Source organism: Falco rusticolus, chromosome W, assembly GCF_015220075.1.
Source record: "Falco rusticolus isolate bFalRus1 chromosome W, bFalRus1.pri, whole genome shotgun sequence".
In the NCBI taxonomy this organism is placed as follows: Eukaryota; Metazoa; Chordata; class Aves; order Falconiformes; family Falconidae; genus Falco; species Falco rusticolus.
In genome coordinates this window covers 991,847-1,012,685 of record NC_051209.1, presented here as the reverse complement: position 1 = coordinate 1,012,685, position 20,839 = coordinate 991,847, and the positions used below count along the sequence as shown (strand labels likewise).

Genomic DNA, 20,839 nt, shown 5'->3' with positions numbered 1-20,839 from the left:
GACAGAAGGATCATGTTTTGGGTTTAGTGGCATTTTTTTCCAGGATCAGCTGTATTTTGCTTTTTTCTTGGTTGAGTGTAGAAAAGTGGGGTCTGGTGATGAAGTCTGAGGGTATGGAAGGCAAGCATGGATAGCAGGTGTGTTTTGTTGCCCCATGTTGGCCCATGACAAGAGGACAAGGCCTCAAGTTGCACCAGGGCAGGTTTAGATTGCATCTTAGGAAAAATTTCTTTACCAAAAGGGTTGTCAAGCACTGGACCAGGCTGCCCAGGGAGGTGGTGGAGTCACCATCTCTGGAGGGTTTTAAAAGACATGTAGATGTGGCGCTTAGGGACATGGTTTAGTGGTGGGCTTGGTGGTCCTGGTTGGACTTGATATCAGAGGTCTTTTCCAACCTAAATGATTCTATGATTCTATTCTATGTTGCCTTCATGGCAGGCTTCAGCCTATCCAGGCTGGGAGGAGGTGAGCAGATGGCCTTTCTCTCTTCTCCTTAGAAGAAGATGGGGCTGTGCCAGCCCCCTCCAGCTTTCTCCAGCATGGGGAGAGGGGAAGCTGGGGGCTGAGGAGACCCAGTGGTGCAAAAAGACCACAGGGTCCAGCTTTTAATCTGTGCAAGCCTCCACCAACCTATCCATAGCTTTTTTTGTGAGCAATCTCCATCCCTGGTCCAGCTCTCTGCAGCCACATCGGTTGCCAGCAGAGGTGTGTAGCCCAGCAGTGAGATGCTGTGGAAAGGAGATGCTCACAGCTCTTGACCTCACTCATGGGATCATAGCCTTCAAGTCCCTACTTTGGGAAGAGAGCCAAACTGTTTTCTTTAGCAGAAAAAGGCTTGATGAGATGCTCAGAAACTAGAGCTAGACACATCCAGGAAAAAAAAAAAAAAAAAGAGAAAGATGCAATTTTTTTTATATACTGAGGCTAATAAACTGCTAGAAACACTTGCCAAGGATCAGGGCAAGACATCATTGATTTGAAATCTTTCAGCCAAGATTGCCTCTGTTTCTAAATGCTGGAGGGCAGGCAGGAATGAGAGCCTCACTGCAGAAATTACTGGGTGAAGTATTTTATTTTCTATGAAGCTGGAGGGCATAATACATGATCATAACAGTGCCTGTTGCTTGAAAATACCGGTATGAAACAAACCTTTGTTTTGTAGCCTAAATTTCCTATAAAGTGTGGCCTGAAATCCATGTATAGAGTTAGCATGGGTGTTAAAATCTTGAATAATGGAGTGAATATTATGAGGGATAGGCAAAAAATGTTCTGCTGCGAAGGCTGGGACAGCAAGGGGTGAGGATGCTTGGGAACAAAGATGCAGGCTGTGAAGGAAAACACTCCTGCACCCACTACAGGGAGGTTGATCGGTTGTGTTCAATATCGTGTGTAGCCCAGGTCCTCCCTCCTGAGCACAGCGTGAAAGCAGAAGAAATAAAAGCTTGGCTTTTGCTAAAGAAAAGAATGACCCACCATGTCAATTTTTCTGCAGGAAGAACAGCTGAATTCAGTGTTTTCCTTTCTCACTCCATCCTGCTGCAACACTTTGCGGTGCAGCTGGGCAGGCCAGCGAGCAGATAATGAATCTGCTGAAATGTGGTTATTGATATAGCTGAGATCATTATACCTAAGGGTCTTGTGAGCTTTCCCATCTAAAGGGGCATTTTTCAGAAGGTTGCGGTCATGACATAAACAGTCTCATTTCGTATGAAATCTCAGCTGGCGAAGTCCTCAGCCTGGGAGCATTTTTTAAATACGTTATCAGGAAGGTAAATCAGGTCAGCTGCATATTTATTTATTTAATTTTTATCTAGGAGAAGTAAAATGGTTCATTTGCCTCTCACTATTAATATGATATTCTGCAAGGAGCTATGGCCTGATCCACAGCTTTTGAAAACAAATGAGATTGTTTCCACCCACATCAGGGAGCTTCTGCTAAATTTCTTATTCCCAGATAATAATAGCTTTCTAGATCGTGGAAATGAAAGCAAGTGGTCAGGGCAGACAGTTATCAATGCCTGGAGGCTGTCGCACTGATTACAATGGGCAATTTGCTTGGTTGTCCTTAGCCCATCCACGGGTGGGATGGTGCGAGCAGACCCTGGCAAGGAGTTGTGGCTCATTTTGTGCGAGAGCAAAGCAAAAATAACCCATTGAGAAATTACAAGGCAGGGAATGCGTTTCAAAAGCCACATGTAGCAATTGTGCTGGGGCTGTGGATTGTGCAAGGAGGTTTAAAGTGATTGCAGTGGAAGTCAGGCTGAAGTCTGCAGCCATCACTAGGGTCTGGGTCTTTGCAGATGCTCTCCACTGCCTCCCTTTCACCTCCCAGCAGACTGTGTTGCTTAGGGGTTTTACCACACATCTCACGTTTACTCTGGGGTGCTGGGGAGGTTTTTTGGCATCAGGGGTGGTGACACACGCAAAGTAGATGTTCAGAAGCCCCATGTGGTCTGAGCATCCCTGAAGGTCTTCATCTCACCCAGCTTCAGCTGCCCTGGGGGGGAGAGGTGCCTCCAATCAAACTCTGTGCCAACCTGTCGAGCTCTGCAAAGTGGCTCTGTGATCCACATCATGCCTTTTATTATTAATGTCCGTTTGTGTTTAGCGTTCATCCTATGATCCTTTATTTTCAGTTGCCCTCACCCAGTCCCAGCCCTGCACAAACACAAGCTGAAGCAGACTCAGAAATCTTTCCTGATGAAAAGGAAAGGAGGACTGAAGCGTTAAAACCGAGTGAAGTGACCTGGCTACTGCCTTGAGGCACGTGTCATCTAATGAAGTAATCAAGTGATACATCAAGTATTTATATAGGCATGGGTTCGAGGAGGGAGATGTGCGCGCACACAGCGTGTGCCCTGGGGAGCAGGAGCTGGTGTCATTCCCTCCTTGCTGGTGGCTTCAGGGACGAGATGAGGATCCTGGCCCCTCCCTGATCTTCAGCACTGAGAATGGCCCTTACCCCAGAGGAGCTGGCTACGGCTTTGTTTTGGGAGATGGAGGGGGATTTAATGCATTTAGCTTTACAGCACCTCTCCGGTGCCATGTCACCAAGCCTTCCACATCCTAATTTGTTGCCCTTGGAGATGATCTTTATCTTCCACTGAGCAAGAGATTGCTGAGGCAACGGCTCTGCCCAACTTCATCTTCTTTCATTAGACTAAGAATAAGACTTAGTGGGGAAAGGTCTTCCAAGCAAAATACAGGTTGAATCCAAAGTTTGTGCAGATGTTTTGTCACGTTCTTGCTAACATAGGATCATTCTCATGCCCTTGTGGCACCATGAAGCTGCAGGGGAGCAAAAAAGCCTGGGAGCTGTGGGGCCAGTGTTATGGCTGGCATGTAGCAATAGGGCAAGGGGTAATGGTTTTAAACTAAAAGAGGGGAGAATTAGATTGGAATTCCTTACTGTGAGAGTGGCAAGGCACTGCCACAGGTTGCGCAGAGCAGCTGTGGGTGCCCCATTCCTGGAAGTGCTTAAGACCAGGTTGGATGGGGCTTGGAGCAACCTGGTCTGGTGGAAGGTGTCCCTGCCTGTGACAGGGTGTTGGATTAGACGATCTTTGAAGGGCCCTCCCAACCCAAACTACTGTATGATTCTGTGATTCACTCAGAGGTGGCTGCATTTCCAGAGCTGGTACCAGTCCCTGCCAGAGCAGATATACTGAGGGAAGAGGGGACATTAGGGTGCAGCTCCTCCTCTGAAAGCTTCCCAATGAAGCCATATGATGTAGCAAAATCCTGTCACATAGCTATACATACAGTGTGTATCTGTACTCATCCACCCTGTGTACCCATACAATATCATCTTGGCTACATCCAGCCCTGTTCCTCAATAGAAATCAAACTGTGTTTTCATTTCTGAAGGAAATTTCTGGATAGCATAAATGACTGTATTTCTATTGAAGACACTGGAGCCTCGCTGAGTTCCACCATCCATGTTAGGCAAAGCACTGGAGATCCCTTAGGAGTGATCTGGATTATGACCATTAAGATTTCAAATATGAAATCACTGAGACTCTGGCTAGATTGTTTTAGCAAAGCACTTAATTGACATTGGTTTTCAATGATTTGCTTTAGAGCTTTTTTTTTTTGCTTTTTTTTTTTTTTGAGAGGATAGTTATGACAGCAGCTGTGCATGCACATACAGCCTGGACCAGCAAATCTGCCGAGTTTGTGACATGGAGTAACTGGCAATTCACCCTCTCGCTGGAAACTGCTCCTCATCTACAGAGTGTGAGGCTACTGTCAAGGAAACCTCTTTCATGGCTTACCCGTTCACCCTTTCCCAATGTCCACAATTACCTTTAAAGATGAAAAACCAGCAGCTCTTGACCCAGCCACTCCCCACAGCGCTTGTGCCCCAGCTCCTTTCCCAGCCCCCTGCCTGGCTCTGGACACGCTCCAGCCCCTCAGTGGTGCTGGGGACATTTCCATACACGTTGATTAAAAACCATCTTGGAAAGCAGCACCATGAACAATGCACTTTGATAGCGTGGGATGGATGTAATTGTTTCTTCAACGTGTTGGCTTTAGTGGATTGATGTTTTGATGAGAAAAAAAAAGTAGTTTTTATGGGAAATGAAGAGTTGCTTGGCTTTGTGCTTGGCCAGGGTGCGGGTGAGTGGTTGGGTGGGTTCTCTCATCCCACGGGGGATGCAGGCTGTGGGAGTACCAGGAAAAGCAGTAGGTGGCAATCGGTGTTCCTCTCCACACCAGCTTGGCAGTCGCTGGATGCTGCCCAAGTTTTGCTTTACCCTTATCTGGGGCCAGACATATTGTTTGCACTGACTTCATTTACTGATTCACCCAGACACTCCTTAGAAACCCAGTAGTCAGAGGAGTTGCAGATAGTGGTTTGGGTGTAGGGATGGAAGCAGCATTATTAATATTTTTTTTCCTACAGACCAAGAAAGCATGTAATAAAAGTTTTAAAAGTAACCATGCTCTGAGCACGGATCTCTTCCAAGCCGTGTCTGGGAGTGCCAGGTTGCCCCAGGCTATCTTACACTTGATTTTGCCTCATGCTTCAGAAAGGTTTCCCTTGTATAAACAATTTTGGTTGTGATTTGGTTTTTGGTTTTTTGGTTGGTTTCTTTTTAATGTGCTTTAAAGGAAAACCAGAAGCAAAGCATGTAACATGGAAGTCTGTGTCCAGCTGCTGTCACCGGATTTATCGTATTAGAGAAAAAAAATTGTATTTCCTTGTTGTCATAATACCTGTGCCAGAAAGGAACTAGTGTTTTTGTTAAATGCAGTGTTTAACTTAATGCTTGGAGATGTGGCTGCTGAATTTGAGGCAGAATCTCAAGGATGAGCTGATCCCTAGGGCATGCAGCAAGAAGAAGAGGGGGGACCTGTTATTTATCACTCAGCGTGATGGCCAGCCCTTTGGGGTTGCGCACATGCTGGCGAGCCAGGCTGAGCCAGGTGAACTGCTCGCAGAGGTGGCACGTTCTGCTGAGCCGGGCTCCGGTGGGGTGGCTCCTGTGCTGGGGACAGCCTTGTGGATGGGGACAACAGGAGGTGGGTGCGGGACACGGTTGTTGGCTGTGTGGATGCAGCTGAGGTGGCCAGGGCATGGCTTCAAAACCTGGGGGCAAGGGGGCTTTGAAGCTCCATGCTGGGCACTTGGGGAAGGATTTTCCAAATCACTTGTTCCTTGGATTTGGCACCTAATTTGGGGTCTTGTAACCTGGACCAGACAGTGACTGGGGACTTGGCTTGGGTAAGCAACTCCCCTCCCCCCCCCCCCCCCTTTGAAGATGCTTTGCCTCCATCTTCTTGCTCACTTGGATCATTCATGCACAAACCTGAATTTTTAGTTAAATTGTACCCGGCTCTTTTTAAAAGAGAAGGTTTTCATACCCCACCCCCTGGTTTACCTTGTCTCATCCAAACAGGGACACAGTTTGCAGGGGAAGCAGAGCAGGTTGGTACGAAGGTCACCCACAGAGTTACCTCTGCGGGGGCAAATCCACATGTGGTCAGGGGTCACCAGTTACACCAGGGAAAGGCTTGGCTCACCGCATGGGGAGCGAAAAGGATGTGCAGTGGAGAACAAAAAGGATGTGATACATCTGTTTTAAGAAAAAAGAGATTTTAAAAACAAACAAACAAAAATACAACAAACTCCCAAGTTTTTCTTTGCAAAGAACTTTGTGTGCTTATTTAAAAAGGAAACATGAAAAGATCCCAGTAAAATCAGCCCACGTCCCACATGTTGTTTAGACCTTAATAGCACAGGTGGACGAGGAGGGCTCTGTGCCAAATACTTTTGGTTTAGAGGGAGTGGTGGGAGTGAATTCTCCTAACCGCTCCTAGAAAGGCTTAACTTTCCATACACAAATCATTTGCAATCTCCACTTGGCTGCAGACACCTGGGGAGCGACACCACTGGATCCCCCGAGCAGCCAAGGCAGGCGAGGGGAGGACGAGGGTCGGCACCCGGAGCGGGAAGGTGGGTCAGTGCTGTATTTTTGGCTTCTGAAATACGTGATTTTTTAATATTTTTTTTTCTCTTTTTGGGGCTTTTGTGGTTTCTTGAGGGGAGGGGAAGGTGCTTGAATTTCATGCTTGGAGGCTAATCATGTTCATGTTGGAAATCTTTGGCACATTGTAGCGATCCTCTGTACTAATCTGTTGCCATTTACATGCCTTTTTAATTGCTGTTTGAATTCAAAACTGTAACTTTCTTTCTGATTTTCTTGCTTCATATCTTGAATCTTTACCAAGCCCAGAGATTTTGCCTGTGTATCAACATCTGTATGATACAACCTCTCAATTTGCAGGTTTTCTTTTTTTTTTTTTTTTTTTTTTGCAAGTTTGGCTTAGTTATTTGTTTGTTTTAGGTAGGAAATATCAGTGCAAAAAACACATTTGCTAACATCTGCTGGGTAGGCAGAAGGGCTCTGATGAGGCAGATGATTAATATTGATACTTAGAATAGAATACATATATTCTGGTCTATTCTTTATATTCTATTCTAGATTTTTAATACTTATATGTATTTGTTTTAAAGTAATTTTTTTCTCAGTTCTTTGTGGAAAACTTGCGGGGGAAAAAACGTTCTCTTAAATAGTTAAAAAGTCTCAGCAGATTTGGTGCTGGCAGTGAAATCATGATTAAAGACAGGCTGGGAAGCACGGTTGGGATGAGGCTGCTGCTTGGCGCAGGGTTAAGCCTGGCTCAAGTCAACCTGCTCCGCGCCGCCCATGCCGCAAGCGGGGATCTCACGGGGAAACTGGAGGTGCTTTATCTGCAGAGCCCCTACCTGGAGTTTGGGTTTAAATCTCAGTCTATCTCAGGATCTTTTTGCTTCTTTACTGGCAAATGGGACACAGCAGGATGGTATGTTGCACCTAGTTAAGCTTTAATATTTTTAACAGCTCCTTCTTGAGATTAAATGCTGTTTCAGCAGCACAAACCCCCTCTCCGGCTCCCCTGACCTCGCGTAGGTAATTCCCAGAGCCGTGCTGGCAATAAAAACAACAGATGTGGTTTTGTTTAAGGTTGGGCTGAATGAAAACAGGAGGGGAGGAATGTGCTCAGCAAAGGAGGAACCAGTGCTCGGCCATCCCAGTGTTGCTTTCCGGAGCATGTCAGGTGGACGGAAATACTTGGTGCGGTTGTGCAGCTTGTTCTGCCCTTGAAAAGGAGATGTGGCAGCCACCTTCCAGTTCACCAAGGTACAATATTTGGGGGAATGAGACCGAGTGGGACTTTCCCCTCCTTTCTGCTTGGTGGAAGTGGAATTGGATGGAGGTTTCTCCTCCTGGGAGGATCTGGAGGTTGGGAGCAGCAAAGGCAGCCAGGTCTGTCTGAGCCCTGGTCACAGGGAGCGGGTGCAGAGGGCACAGCCAGCCCTTCGGCATCCCCCACACCCCACGCTGGAGAGCAAACCATCTGCAGGCTTCTTGGCATGTATCCTGGTGTATCCACCTGAGGACAGCCCAGCAACTCCTGGAGAGGTAGATGAGATGCTCTGCCATCTTTCCCTTGTCTTCCAATGCCTTCCATCACTCCCACCACTGCAAAAAGGACATTTCAAACCCGTGCTCTGAGAAGGCAGCATTTAACACCCACTTTATGCTTGTGCTTGATGCTGTTTACTTAAGGTGCCAGGCAATGAGGAGTCAGACCCGGCGTGTTTGAGCACTGAGCAAGCATTAGCCATACAAACCTGGGATTTTCCAGTGAGCCCGGGGCTGTCCAGCACCTAACTCCCTTAGCCTCCTTTGAAATTCCTCCTCTAATTAATAAATAAGTGGCAAGTTTCACTGACATAATGTCAGAGCTATTGCTCTTAATTAAATAGCAAGCTATTAAAATAGTTTCCAAACACTTAAGTCTTCCCTCCCCAGTTCATAGTCCTGGTCTTATTCCCATTAAGTGTCACCGGTGGAATGGTTTTATAAACCTGGAAGTAATTAGGTAAGGTGAAGGATCTCAGACCGCATTGAAACGTGGTATTACCGAGCATGTGTGGATGATCCCAGCAAAGCGGGCAGTGATGGGAGGGCTTATCCCTGCGTCTGCCCGTGCCCCTGCCCTCCCGGCTGGATGGGGTCAGGAAGGCAGCATCACGCTGGGTTCCATCTGTGTGGAGCTGCCCATGCAGCCCCACATACATATATTTATGCATAAATATTGTGTATATATATATAAAAATAATGTAAATATATACCTTTATATAATGTATCATATATCTATTATGCACTATTATATTAGTGTATAATGGTGCAGAAGGGGCAGCCAGCACCCACGCTGCGGGGGGTTGGGTCAGCAAGGTAGCTGCACGGTTTATTTTCCTTTGGCTGAGAGCTTTAGCAATGAATAGAGGGAGGGGATCCGAGGCTGGGATGCTTCTGCCAAGAATGATTTGGAAGCCTCTTTATATTAGTCAGAGCTTTTTTATTCCTTACTGGAAGCCTGAGAGGAGCCACATGCCCGATGGCAACGCTGCTCACAGGTCTGCATAATTTTCAAGTATCACTCATGTGAGCGGCTTGCCTTAATTATAGATTTATTTCTCGTTGCTATGGGAATGCTTTGTTCCTTGTCCCTCAAAAAGATGTCCTTGACCCTAAGGAATGGGTGCATAGTGGTCGTGAGTGCTTTTTTTGCAGGTGGGGGGGAGGATGCCACATCCCAGCTGGTGTGGTTTTGCAAGGGGCTCAATGTGCTTGGCAGCTGCAGAAGAGGAGGAGAAGGAGGAGGAGGGAATGTCCCACACCATGAAAGCTCTGCACTGTCTCCATGTGAGGCCAGGCAGGCATGTGGATGTTGGGACCACCAAATGACTTCCACCTCCCGGGGAGCGGAGAGAAGCAGCAGCCCGGCGTCACCATCCCCCACCCTGCCCTGCCTAGCAGGGAACCACTTTGGGAAGTGCCTCCATGTTGCCTGCGGATGAGCCAGCCCAGGAGGAGGTAGGAGACCACCTTGGATTGAGATCCTGGCACTCTGGGAGAAGGCAGGGTGGAGGGATGGAGACCAGCCAGCTTCCTAACTATGTAAACAACCCACACCCATGTTTGGTGTTTATCCCTGCCGAGCCCGTCACCATGGTATCTGGGCACCTTTTGCCAAGGTGAGTTGAAGCTGATGGAGCAGATCCTCTGCCAAACCCCAGGCTCTCTAGGCATGTGTCTGGGAGGTCTCCTGGATCAGCTGGATCTTCCAGAATTACTGCTGCTGGGATAATCCAAATCATTTTGCTGCTGCCCTTGGATCCTCTGTCACTGCCTGCTGGGTCCCTGGCCAGCTCCGGTCTGCCATGAGCTCATGAGATCCTCCAAGCAGGTGCCTCCTCACCTCTGCCATGAGGTCTCCTTACACCGTGCTGTACCACAGTGCCAGGCAGGCAGCTGGAGAGGTGGCTTCACAGCCCCCTGTGCTGGGACTGCTGCCTTGATGCAAAATTTGGGCCCTTCTCCCCAATGTGGCTGTGGCTTTGGGCTGCTGGGGAGCGATCCAGAGGCTGGTGGGGCCTCCAGGAACACGTGGGGTCTGTGCTTATCACTGGGTGACCAGCCAGTGATCTACAACATTCTCCTCATTGCTCATGTCCTCTATCACTGTTTTCCTGTGGTTTGGGGCAAATTTTTCCATCTGCTACCAGCAAAATGGAGGTGAGAAGGTTTGACACCCTCCTGGGAGGGAACTGGAGAAGAGAGAGAAGAGAGGAGGGGAAGGAGAAGGGAAAGGAAAAGGGAAGGGAAGGGAAAAAGAAAACAGCAAAGAGGAAAGAAAAGCAAGAGCATATTTTTTCAGCAAGGTATTTAGCTGGGGGGGGGGGGGGGAGAACATTTTTATTATCAATGCTGAGCAATTCCAAAATGAGAAATTTCCCCTCCTGCCCTCCCAGCCAGTTGTTGCCCTGGCCACTCGCTGGTGGTGTGCGAGAGGAGATGATTCACATCAGCTAATCCCCATCTCCTGACTCCTGTGTTCCTTCCAGACCTTCTCCCCACCTTGCAGGGCTAGAGAATTCTGGTGCGGCAGTCTTTCTTGCACAGAAATAATCAATCAGGGGATGAGACTCGAGGCATCCTCAGTTGCATTTGGTGGCTTCTTGTTTCCTAGCACCTGCCCTATGATTGCATTACGTCTGCTTTTATCTTCTGTGCCGACAGACTGAATGCCAGCTGAAAGGGGACTCTGGAAGTCCACCTCAGTCGGGATTAACACCTCTATGCCATGGCTAGACGCTGGAAATATTAGAAGGGGACAAACTGCAAAAGAAATGGGTCGGATTTGCTTTCCTGTATTATCAGGTCCAAGTCTCACTGTCTTCTGTCTTTCGGGGGGTGTTGCTTAATGCTGCTTTTATGGATGACACAACCTTCCCTATGGATAGGAGGCAGGGCCCAGCCCCTTCAAAGTGCTGGGTGGCTTTGGGAGCTGCAAGGGAACATGAGAACATCTGAGAATCCCAGGGCAGAGAGGAAGGTTGTGATTTACATGTTGGAAGAAGGGTTCGCCAGAGTCAAGAAGACGCTCAATATGAGTTATGCATCTTGCTCAACATTATTAGTTTTTAACACTACCTATACAGAACCCGATACACATGCACATTCGTAAAGCAGAAATATAACTGGTTAGTAGTCTCTAAACGCGCGCGGTTCTCACACCCCTAATTATCATGACTAAAATAAGCATTCTATCCATGTAGCTAATTGTGCTGCTGTGCTTCAGCCTTGTAGTTTGTTACTCCCTATTTTCCCATGCTGCTCCCTATCTTTCTTGGCCCTGCACCTGCTTTCCCAGCAGCTGTAGCTTGTTACAGCCACGGCCTGTTGGCACAACATAATTACTTGGTCTCAGGATTCGAGAATAGCTCAAGGCTACCTTTCTTGTTAACTTCAGCACAGCAACTTCAGTACAATTCTGATTACAGGCCTCTTCTAATACCAGGCCTGGATTGTGCAGATCTTCAGAGATTCTAAGGCCACGCTTCTGCAGCCATTCTTCTACATTTACATCCAGCCCCAAGCTTGGTCCAATTCTGGCACCTTTTGCCCTCTTAGTCCTGTCTGAAGAGAAATTAAAGAGATTTGCTCCTCTACGCCTTCATTCCCCTGGATGTAAAATGAGTCAGTAGTCACCTTCCATGGGTCTTGGTCTGTTTTTGAGAGGACTGGGAGATGCTCTTGATAGAGGGTGGCAAAATGAATGTCAAGTGTTATATCGAAAGAGGATCAGAGATTTTACGTTTGTGGCTGCAGAGGAGCAGGCATGTTGCAATATTCCAGCCTTTCTACCATACATATGCACTTTCCAAACAATTTTGTTGCAATTAATTGCGTTGTAATTAAAGCAGAATGACAGTGCTAACTAAGGGCAAAATCTTGTGAAACAAATGGTGTTTGGGCTGATTTTTTAATTGCTCCAGGTTCCCCAGATACAAATTACACTGTCAGTGCTCCTGATTTATGGCAGAGCAATATATGCACAGATAACTCAGGGCAAGAGCTGCCAACGTGGGCTGCAGGTGTGGGGGTCAGTGCCCCATCGGTTCTCCATGTGGGTGACCCATGAAGTGTGTGGTTCTCCTTGAAGTGTGGGTTCTCCCTCCAGTGTGGTTTCTCTATGAAATGTGGGTTCTTCTTGAACTGTGTGGTTCTCCTTCAAACATGGGTTCTCCTTGAAGTGTGAGTTCTCCTTGAAGCGTGGGTTCTTCTTGAAGTGTCCCACAGCCAGCAGGACACAGGTCGCACTAGCTGTCCCCCTCTGCCCCATCCCCAAGTTTCTCGTGAGGTTTCCTCACCAGGGAGGTGGCAGTGCTGCCCTGGGTGCAACTCCATCCTGGTCAGAGGGACAGAGCCAGCAACAAGCTACCAACATGGTGGGCAGAGAGATCTCATTCATCCCTGGTGGTCCAGCCTGTGGGACTATGTAGTTGATGGAGCAATTTAGCCCTTGGATCCCAACTCTTTCTTGCTTGTAGAAAGTCTCCATGTGGGTGAGCAGGCAAGGCTTGGCTTTGCTAAATCTCAGGCAGGTTGTGCTGCCTGATCATTCTCAGGCTGTGTGGTGGGGCCATGATAAATTGTGCCGGAGCACAGTGACTCATCTGGGGAAGGTGGCCTGCAAATGGAATACAAAGAGGCTGTGCTCTTATCTGCTTCTCTGAGGGGCACCGGGCATTTTGTTTTATAGATTTGTTTCCTCCACTCCTGTTTCCAGCCGTACTGGGAATATTGCACTTTGGTTTTGTGCAGAAAGTCCCTTTCCAGATTAGAGAACTGGAGTGGGTGTTTTCTCACCTTTAATTAAAAGGAGCGAAGCTGTGACTTTTTAGCAGAGATCCTGCCTTGCAAGTGTTTGGAAGTCATTTGAGTTAATGCATTTCAAGAAATGCAAACAAAACCCCCAAAGTATTCAGACATCACTGGCTAGAGTTTAAAAATAAGTGAGGTATGGTTCTGAAAAAGTCACAAGATCAAGTGAAAACCAAGAATACGAGCTAAAAGCATCAATTCTTACAACTAAGCCCCTCTGCGCTCATTTTTCACCACTGAATGCTGGGGCTTGGGCCGTGAGTCGCTGTCTGCTAGTGTCCCAGTGCCACTGTGAGCCCACACCAAGGGCTTCCCATGTGATTCAGCCATGGAGGGGATAATCTCTTCACCATCAAAATCCCCTGATGCTCATAAACATCTTCTGCTGTGGGTCAGGGGTGGCTTTCCAGGTATGACCCTGACTGTGGCTTAGGGTTTGAGCATCTCCTCCTGGCAGCTTTTGGCATTGGGTACCAGTGCCTCCCTGGCCCCAGCACATCACACCATCAGCCGGGCTTTTGCTCTGAATACTAAATCCTGAGACAGAGAGAAGCAGCCTGTACACTGATTAATTTGAGCCTGTGCTGCTCTTATCCTGGTTTCAAAGTAATTGTCTCTCTTGTCCACAATTTTCTCTCCTTACATTTCACTGCATATTTATTAGGTTTTTGTGAGGCTATCTGTAGCCACATTAAACCAATTTACTCCTTGAAATGTCTGACCTTTGATCTGCCAGCCACTGCCTTTCAGAGCCAGAAAAAGAGCCTTTAATAACGTGTCACATGAAAGGCTCACTGCAGAGCCTGTCACTTGCACACTCGAACTCCAAGTAATAAAGTATCGGATGAATCAGTTATTGCCTAATAATTGTTACCTATATTTTCGTGCTAAACAAGGAGACTATTTTTCCCCTTTTCCCAGTTGCTTTGTAATCTCCCGCTAGAGAAAACTAATAAGGCAAATACATGTACACAGCTATAACTAATATTTCTCAAGGAACATCTTCAACCTTTGTAGCCAGTTCTGATCCTAGCAGACATGGGATTTTTTTGCAGAGGCATTAGACTATCTGGATGCATCTCATTTTAGGAGTCCTTGCAGCATCCCTGTGTGCTCTGCTGCGTGCTGTGTCTCCTGAGCCCCTCCAGCTGCCCTCTGCAGAAGGCACAGGAGAGAAGAGGGGGGTTAGTGGGCTGCAAAGTGCTTTTCTGGGGATATTTTGACTGTTTTCCAGGCAAGGGCAGTGAGGCAGGGGGATGTCATGACTTGTCCGTCACAACAAGGTTGGAAGCAGCCACCCCAAGGGCTACACTCCTCACCATCACCTCCCAGCACCCTGGGCACCTCCCGGTGTCCTTGTGCTTCAAGGGCTGGATGCTCCTGTATCATCTCTGGAGTATAGGCGTTCTGTTCCAGAGGAGATGCCTCACCTCCTAACCCATGGAAAGGACAAAGTGGGGAGAAGATCTTTTCCAGTGTGCTGCTGGCACTACTGGCACAGCCAGCACTCCATGCTGTGAGACTGGGAAGCTCACACCATGGTCGTGGCTGCACCCAGCCATAGTGGGTACCTTTTATTTTACATTTCTATCATGTATTTGAAGTGACGAATACGTTCTCTCTTACTGCTACAGAGCCACTGAGCTCTCAAGGGTTTGCTGAGAAAAATAGAGGCTGATGTGGCCAAGATGCCACTGAAATAAGGACATGGAGATGGAGCTGATGCGATGCAGCGTAGCTCCCTTGGGTTCTCTGAAGCCTCTGGGCACAAGACACCACTGCCCTGAACCCCAAGCAGTCCTCTGTAGCATCTCCCACTGGGTCTGAGAGCCCCTTTTGTCAGGCTGTTGGCTGTCTGCACCTGGTTTGGACTGCTTGTAGGGATGATGGAGAATATCATTCTGGTCCTCATGGAAGCCAGAGCATCCACGAGGCCTCAAGGATATAAGATGGCACAAGGAGCCTTCTGCTCAGGCAGCAGGGCTTTGCTCATACTTTGGGGAGAGGTCTCGCTAGCACTCTCAGCCTCTCCCCTGGTAGGGACAGCAATTCTGCTTTTGCTGAAATCATCAGCAAAGATGGGTTTAACGGCAGTGAAATGGGCCAGTGAAATTTAATCACGGCAATTACAGTTTCTGTCACCTGCAAGGTTTTCTGATGCATCACTCTGAAACGGCGGCTTGCCCAGGAGCTTTTCACTCTCGGTGACATCTCTCCAGGGCAGGAGCAGGCAGCCGTCTGGAGGGTAGCACGCCTGGGTACAGATCCATCCTGGAGGTGGCCTTGGCAACACACTTTGGCATTTATTTATTATTTATTTTACCCGATGCTTTTCATCTCTTACGTAGTTGCTTAACAGCACCAGCCTTTCACAAAGTGTTGGAGAAGGGCTGAAAAATGCAGGAGGCAGCCCAGGTTTCCTCTCTCTGCTTTAATCTTCCTGGGATGACTTCTTGCTCGCCACATGGAGAAGGACATGCTCCTGACATACCCAGTCTGCAAAACAACGCAGCATCGAGCAGAAGCAAGTCTCGAGTTTCAAGGGAAGGAGAAACCATCTGCATCGCTCCCTAGCGTATCTGTGCTGATTTGGCTCTGTGAGGACTTGGTTGCAAGCCTGTAGGATTCATCTTCAGAAAGGCTGGTATTAATTGCCGTCGAAATGGGAAGCGTTAAAGGCTGGGCAAAGAAGAGGTGAAGAAAAATGGGGAAGCTTGGAAGTACTATGGGCTGATAATTCTTTCCATCACTCTTGAGTGTATTAACAACGTTGATAGTTAAAATCGTTACTGTAGGAGGCCATCTGCTAGGCTTTGCCTACCATGAGTCAGGAGGGGAGGCAGAAGTGAACATCGCTGGGGAAGTTTCAAACCAAATCCCACATTTGAGACAAGATTCAAATGGTCCTGGAGACCTTAATAAACCTACATTTCTTATCTGCATCAAAAATGTACCAAAACAGATCTTATTATTCTCTGTATTATCAACTGCATTTCAGAGGGAGGCACCTAACCTACCTTCCAGCTTTAATATTGGCTCACGCCATGTGCCTTCATCTCTGCTTACCCAATGGATAAAGTCATGATCAGGGGCACATTTTATCCAGGACTGTTTCCAAGTTGGGCTTCAGAGGGGAAGTTAACCTGGAATAAGAGAGGGGTGAGGAAAGAGACCCATATTTGTCCTGGCCATGGAAAGCCACGCAACCATATTGACCTTGAAGTCCTGTCGTGGAAGATCCCACAGAGACTTTTACCATGTCCTTGGGTTTCTCAGAAATCAGTGCTTTGCTTTCACACCTTCCAGCAAGGACAGCCCTGGCATTGTGGGTTGATTCTCCTTAAAATGATGCTGTCACTTTTACCTTTGTCTTTTATGTTCAACATCCCGTGGCACCCAAGCAAGAGCATCCCAGCTGAGATGCTCCATATTATTTTGCAGCCTTAAATCCATGGATGCTCAGCTTGTGGGACCCGCCATACCCCATCTATGTGGGCAAGAGGGAATTCAAGCCTTTGTGACCTTCAGGTTTCCTCCCTGGGAGATGAAATTAATACTTCCTGCCATACCTTGCTGGGATGTTGCTGGGATGAATTAATTAATAGACCATATCTCATTTGTGTGTTTCCGTGAGGGCAGTTGCCATGTGGCTGAGTCTAACATTCACCTTTCCAATGACCACAAGGGACTTTGGGTCGGGATAGCTGGGATTTTGCCACAACTTGGGTGGGAGCATCCTGTGGATCCCACCAGGATCTGGCCCTTGTGTGGCAAAGGGCTGTGGCTATTGCAAAGATGCCACAGATGCCTTCCTGCAGCCCCTGCACCGCATAATTTCCAGGCTCACAGTGCTGTCTCTGCAAAGGTAGATTTGGTTTCTATTAATAAGGGGATAATAGCATGGGAAACCTGGCTACAGGATGGCCCTTACCCAATTACTGCGGTCGTTGGGCTACAGCAGCTGCTTCCCTGCAATTATCCCACCACGTGCCAGTGCAACGCAGCCTGCTGCATTTTATTCTTAGTAACAGAGCCCTGGGCAAGGTCAGGGGGGTCCCTGCTGCCCTGCAGCTTGGCTGGGGGATGCAGGAGCTGGGATGGGAATGGTGGGGCCATCTCTGTGTCACCCACCAGCAGAGGGGGCGGTGGAGGCAACATAGGAGCGATGTCCCCCCAGCCCCGCTGGATACAGCCACGAGAGTGATGGCAAGGCAATGCCCTGTTTTGTCCCTTTCCCAAGCCAAGTGGTGCAGGGGGGTCCTGGGTACTCCCATGGAGCACATCAGCCACTGTGGGGCCCATAGCAATTAGCCTCATTTTTGGGGGGAGCACCAAATCCCTGATCCAGTCAAGACTGGAGTCTTAGTGGGTGCTTGGCAGTGCTGGGTTAACAGTTAGACTTGATGATCTTAAGGGTCTTTTCCAGCCTAAATGATTCTGTGATTTAAGACCGGACACGATGCTTGGTGTTGTTCCCAGTATAAAATGGGTTTTATGGAAGCTCTGCTCTTTTACATCCACTGGGAATTGGCCCATCCAGCTTAACAAGCCAACGTAGGAACCACAGAGGCAGGAGGGGCAGGGGGTGGTCTGGGGATTGAAATTTGGGGAATCCAGGGTGAGTTTCTTTTCCAGCACATTCCCTATGCATCTGTAGGAAGTCACTTCTTTATTCCTCAGCTGGGTATCCATAAACACGGATAATAGCCTGACAGAGGGCTGCAGCGAGAAGAAATACATGATAACCAGGGAGGTGCCCAAAGGCAAGCTACCCAAATCACTCTAAAAACATGGAAAGACCCTTCCTAAACCGGTGTTGGCTGTGGGAAAGTGGTGAATGGAAAATATATGTCAAGGATAAAAAGTGATGCTTAAAGGGCAGGCGTAAAGCCTTTCTCGTGAGAAAAGCCCAGCTCTAGCCTGCACTGTTTCAAATTAAGTTTTCAGTTTCCTAAAGGCAGCAGACAATGCTTCACTCAGTTCTCTCGCCACTGTCATTAAAACTTGAGTGTGTTGTCTGGGTGTAGTATTTTGCCCTACCTTAAGAGCTCTAATCTTTTTAGGACCATTTCTTGCCGCTATCTGCAGACACTCAAAAGCCTTCTCGACCACGGAGTGAAATACAATCCCTGTCTTGGGGAGCTTTACCTCCCCTTTGTCTTCTGCAAAAACAGAGGGGAAAATAACCACTTAACAAATCTGCCAGGTCTGAATTTTCTCCCCCGCTCCATCTCCCCTTTTACAGCTATCATTTGTCGTGGGTTGCTTTCTCCCGGTGCCACCTGCCTGTTGCAGGGAGATGGCAAGGAGCCTTTTATTGTTTGCTGAACAATTCCCTGCAATTTACTGTTCGCTATTTCTTTTGGACTCCTTTAATCCTTTTTTCACTTGCTGCTGCTTATTTTTAGCTCGCATGCCATTCTCATTTCTTCCCCAAAACTGTTTATGTTTTGAAAAGCCCCACTTTGCTGCTGTTGGTACCTTTTTTTGAGCATCCCTGGTTGCTGCAAAGCCCTCCCTGCCCCCTCCTTCCCCCAGTGCCCTGCCAGGCTGGGTGTTGGATGCAATGAGCTGTCATTCTCAGCTTTTCTGACTATCCCTGTGTTTCCCTTGGGAGCTCTCCTCCAGCCTTCCCTGGGAACCTGCTTTTTCTTTATGCCCAAATCATTTTGCTTTTGTTTGGTGAAAATACCAGGTGAGCCATGGGAATGCCGAGCTCCCAGCAATGCCACCAACCCAAACCCTGCTATCCCAGATCCTTTGAGTGTTTTATGCTATCCCTGCACAAACCACAATCCTCTGGCTTTGCCGGGTGCCAAAATGCCACTGGTGATGGGCTGAGCCAGCCAGCTGCCGGGCTGGTGCCACCAACCACGAGGTGTGAGCACAAGGTTCAGCATGTGGCGACCACCTGGCATGGGAAGCCCACGGGGTGGCCCCAATCCAGAGCCCCTCTGAGCTTTAAGCTGCCTCTAGTCTTAGGATAAAGCTGAGCCTTAGGCGGCTGATAGACTAGATAAAGTGTGGAGCTGCAACTGGAAGAGCTAACGCCAAATTTTGGCTCTACCATGGGCTTCCTCCATGGCCTTCAGAAAATCACTAAGTCTCTCTGTTCTTCATCTTTACAAACCAGGAAATCTCTGTTTTCTCCCAGTGTTTATTTGGAGCACAAGTATTTAGGGATGGATTGCTCCTTCTTTGGTCTTGCTTATACAGTGCTTATAAGGGGATGAGCATCCCACTTGTAACTGTAAGACACTGGTGCAGTATAAATGGTCACTGCAAGTAGTAGTAGTAGTAGTAGTAGTAGTAATAGTAGTAATAATGAAATAATAATAATAATAATGATGATGATAATAATAACAATAATAATGATAATAATCCTGCACCTTGCACAGTAGAAACTTAGTCGGATCTGAAGATGCTCCAAGCTATCATCAGCAAACAATAGTAGTGGATATTTTTATTTCCTTGCCTGTACGTATGCTGGTAGGGCTATGCTTTGCTCCTGTTACTTGGATCTACAGCTGGAGAATTAAAATCCATCCCTTCTCCCGGCCACAATCAGGATTCAGAAATTCAAGCAGAACTTTCTTATCCATGCAAACACCTTCTGATCTGCCCCAATTGACTGCGCTGAAGGTAAACAGCAACATCCAGCGTAACCCCCTTGTTCCTGAGCTATCCAAACTGTCCCCACTGTGTCAGCCAGGAAGATATATTTCATTTCTCCCTGGTGGTCCAATCTCCTCCCTCATTAATATTGCAACAAGCGTTCCTCCTTGGGAGCACCGCCTGTCCCTTGGGAAGGCTTTGAGCCTCCCTGTTTCAGGCAGGTATACGGCAACTCTACTAGCTCCATCCTTCACACAGACAAAGCCGGTAGCATCAGCTCTGCCTTTTACCTGGGATCACCCAGAAGGTAGTTTTATCATAATTGCCATCTGTTGGGTTTTTTTAACAAACAGGTGAATTTATGTTGGAAAAGCATCTTGAATTTCCAGACCTCAGAAATTATTAGGAATAGGTTTGGAGACACTCTCATTTTGGTCCTTTTTTGTTTTGCCTCTAAGATATGCTGGCAGCTGGGGGTGCAACCCCAGAGCTGCATCTTTAATTGCTGTTTTCATGAGCATCACAGCAACTGCACAGTGGTTTAGGGGGGGAAAAAAAGTGAGATCTCTATTAATAACCAGCTGGTCTCACAGCCGGTATCTCAGACTGGCAAAAAAGAGTTATTTCTGCTGTCTCCTAATAACAAACTGATTTTCTCTGTTGTCTTTCAGCATCGAGTGGGTTCTTGCTCCCATTTCCCTTTAATAAGCGCTATTTTGTTTCCATTATTACTCAATAGTAAAATCTTTTCCCTGTGACTTTACTAGAAGTAGATTTATGGCTATGAAAATAAACTTGGGTGTGATGAAATCTTGTTGTTTTATTATCTATAAAGCACCTCACATGACTTAGCTGTTATCAAAACGTAATTATACATTTAAATTTTTCCATCATCTCTGTTGATTTTTTTTAAAGAGGGAAATTATGAAAACTCAAAAATCCTTGCTTAATAGAACTCCAACTATAACTGCTATTGACTTTACTCTGGCTTCCTCCAGAAGAAGAGCAGAAAATAATCACCATGCGCTGTGATGGTGCCGATCTGCCCAGAGTGATGTTCATGTTAAGACACATCCTTGGGGTTTTTTTCATGCACACAGAAAATGTTGACATTTCCTGGTTTGAGATATGGTATTTACCGATTCTTACGCAGGGCTGGATGTTAATTGTCATCGGAGGCTCTGGGCGTGGGCGAATCATTGTATAATGCCCACACCCTTCGGGTGGCTTAGGGTGCAGCATTGTCTTTGCCTCACCGTGCAGTTTTAAGATGTATTATTACCCAAAAGTAACACACCCTTCCGTGCTTTGTTGTTTTTATTAGGGATTGCTCTGAACCAGCGCTCCAAGCACCTGGCAAAGCCGCCATTGAATGCGGAGATTGTAACTATAGGCTTGCCTGGGCTTCCCACTGGGATTCCCTGCGGTGGGAGCGGGTC

At 47.4% G+C, this 20,839-nt stretch overlaps 1 long non-coding RNA gene across 3 annotated transcripts in view; it reads left to right on the top strand.

The window, feature by feature from the left end:
- LOC119140788 overlaps positions 1 to 10,221 on the top strand; it is a 61,278-nt gene extending 51,057 nt beyond the window's left edge. For 2 of the 3 annotated variants that reach the window (XR_005101713.1, XR_005101712.1), the window contains exons 3-5: positions 6,377 to 6,460; positions 7,512 to 7,688; positions 9,129 to 10,221. This is a non-coding gene — a long non-coding RNA (uncharacterized LOC119140788). The remainder of the gene's footprint in view (positions 1 to 6,376; positions 6,461 to 7,511; positions 7,689 to 9,128) is intronic. The other variant, XR_005101714.1, reaches the window with a different exon arrangement.
- The last annotated feature ends 10,618 nt before the right edge of the window (positions 10,222 to 20,839 follow it).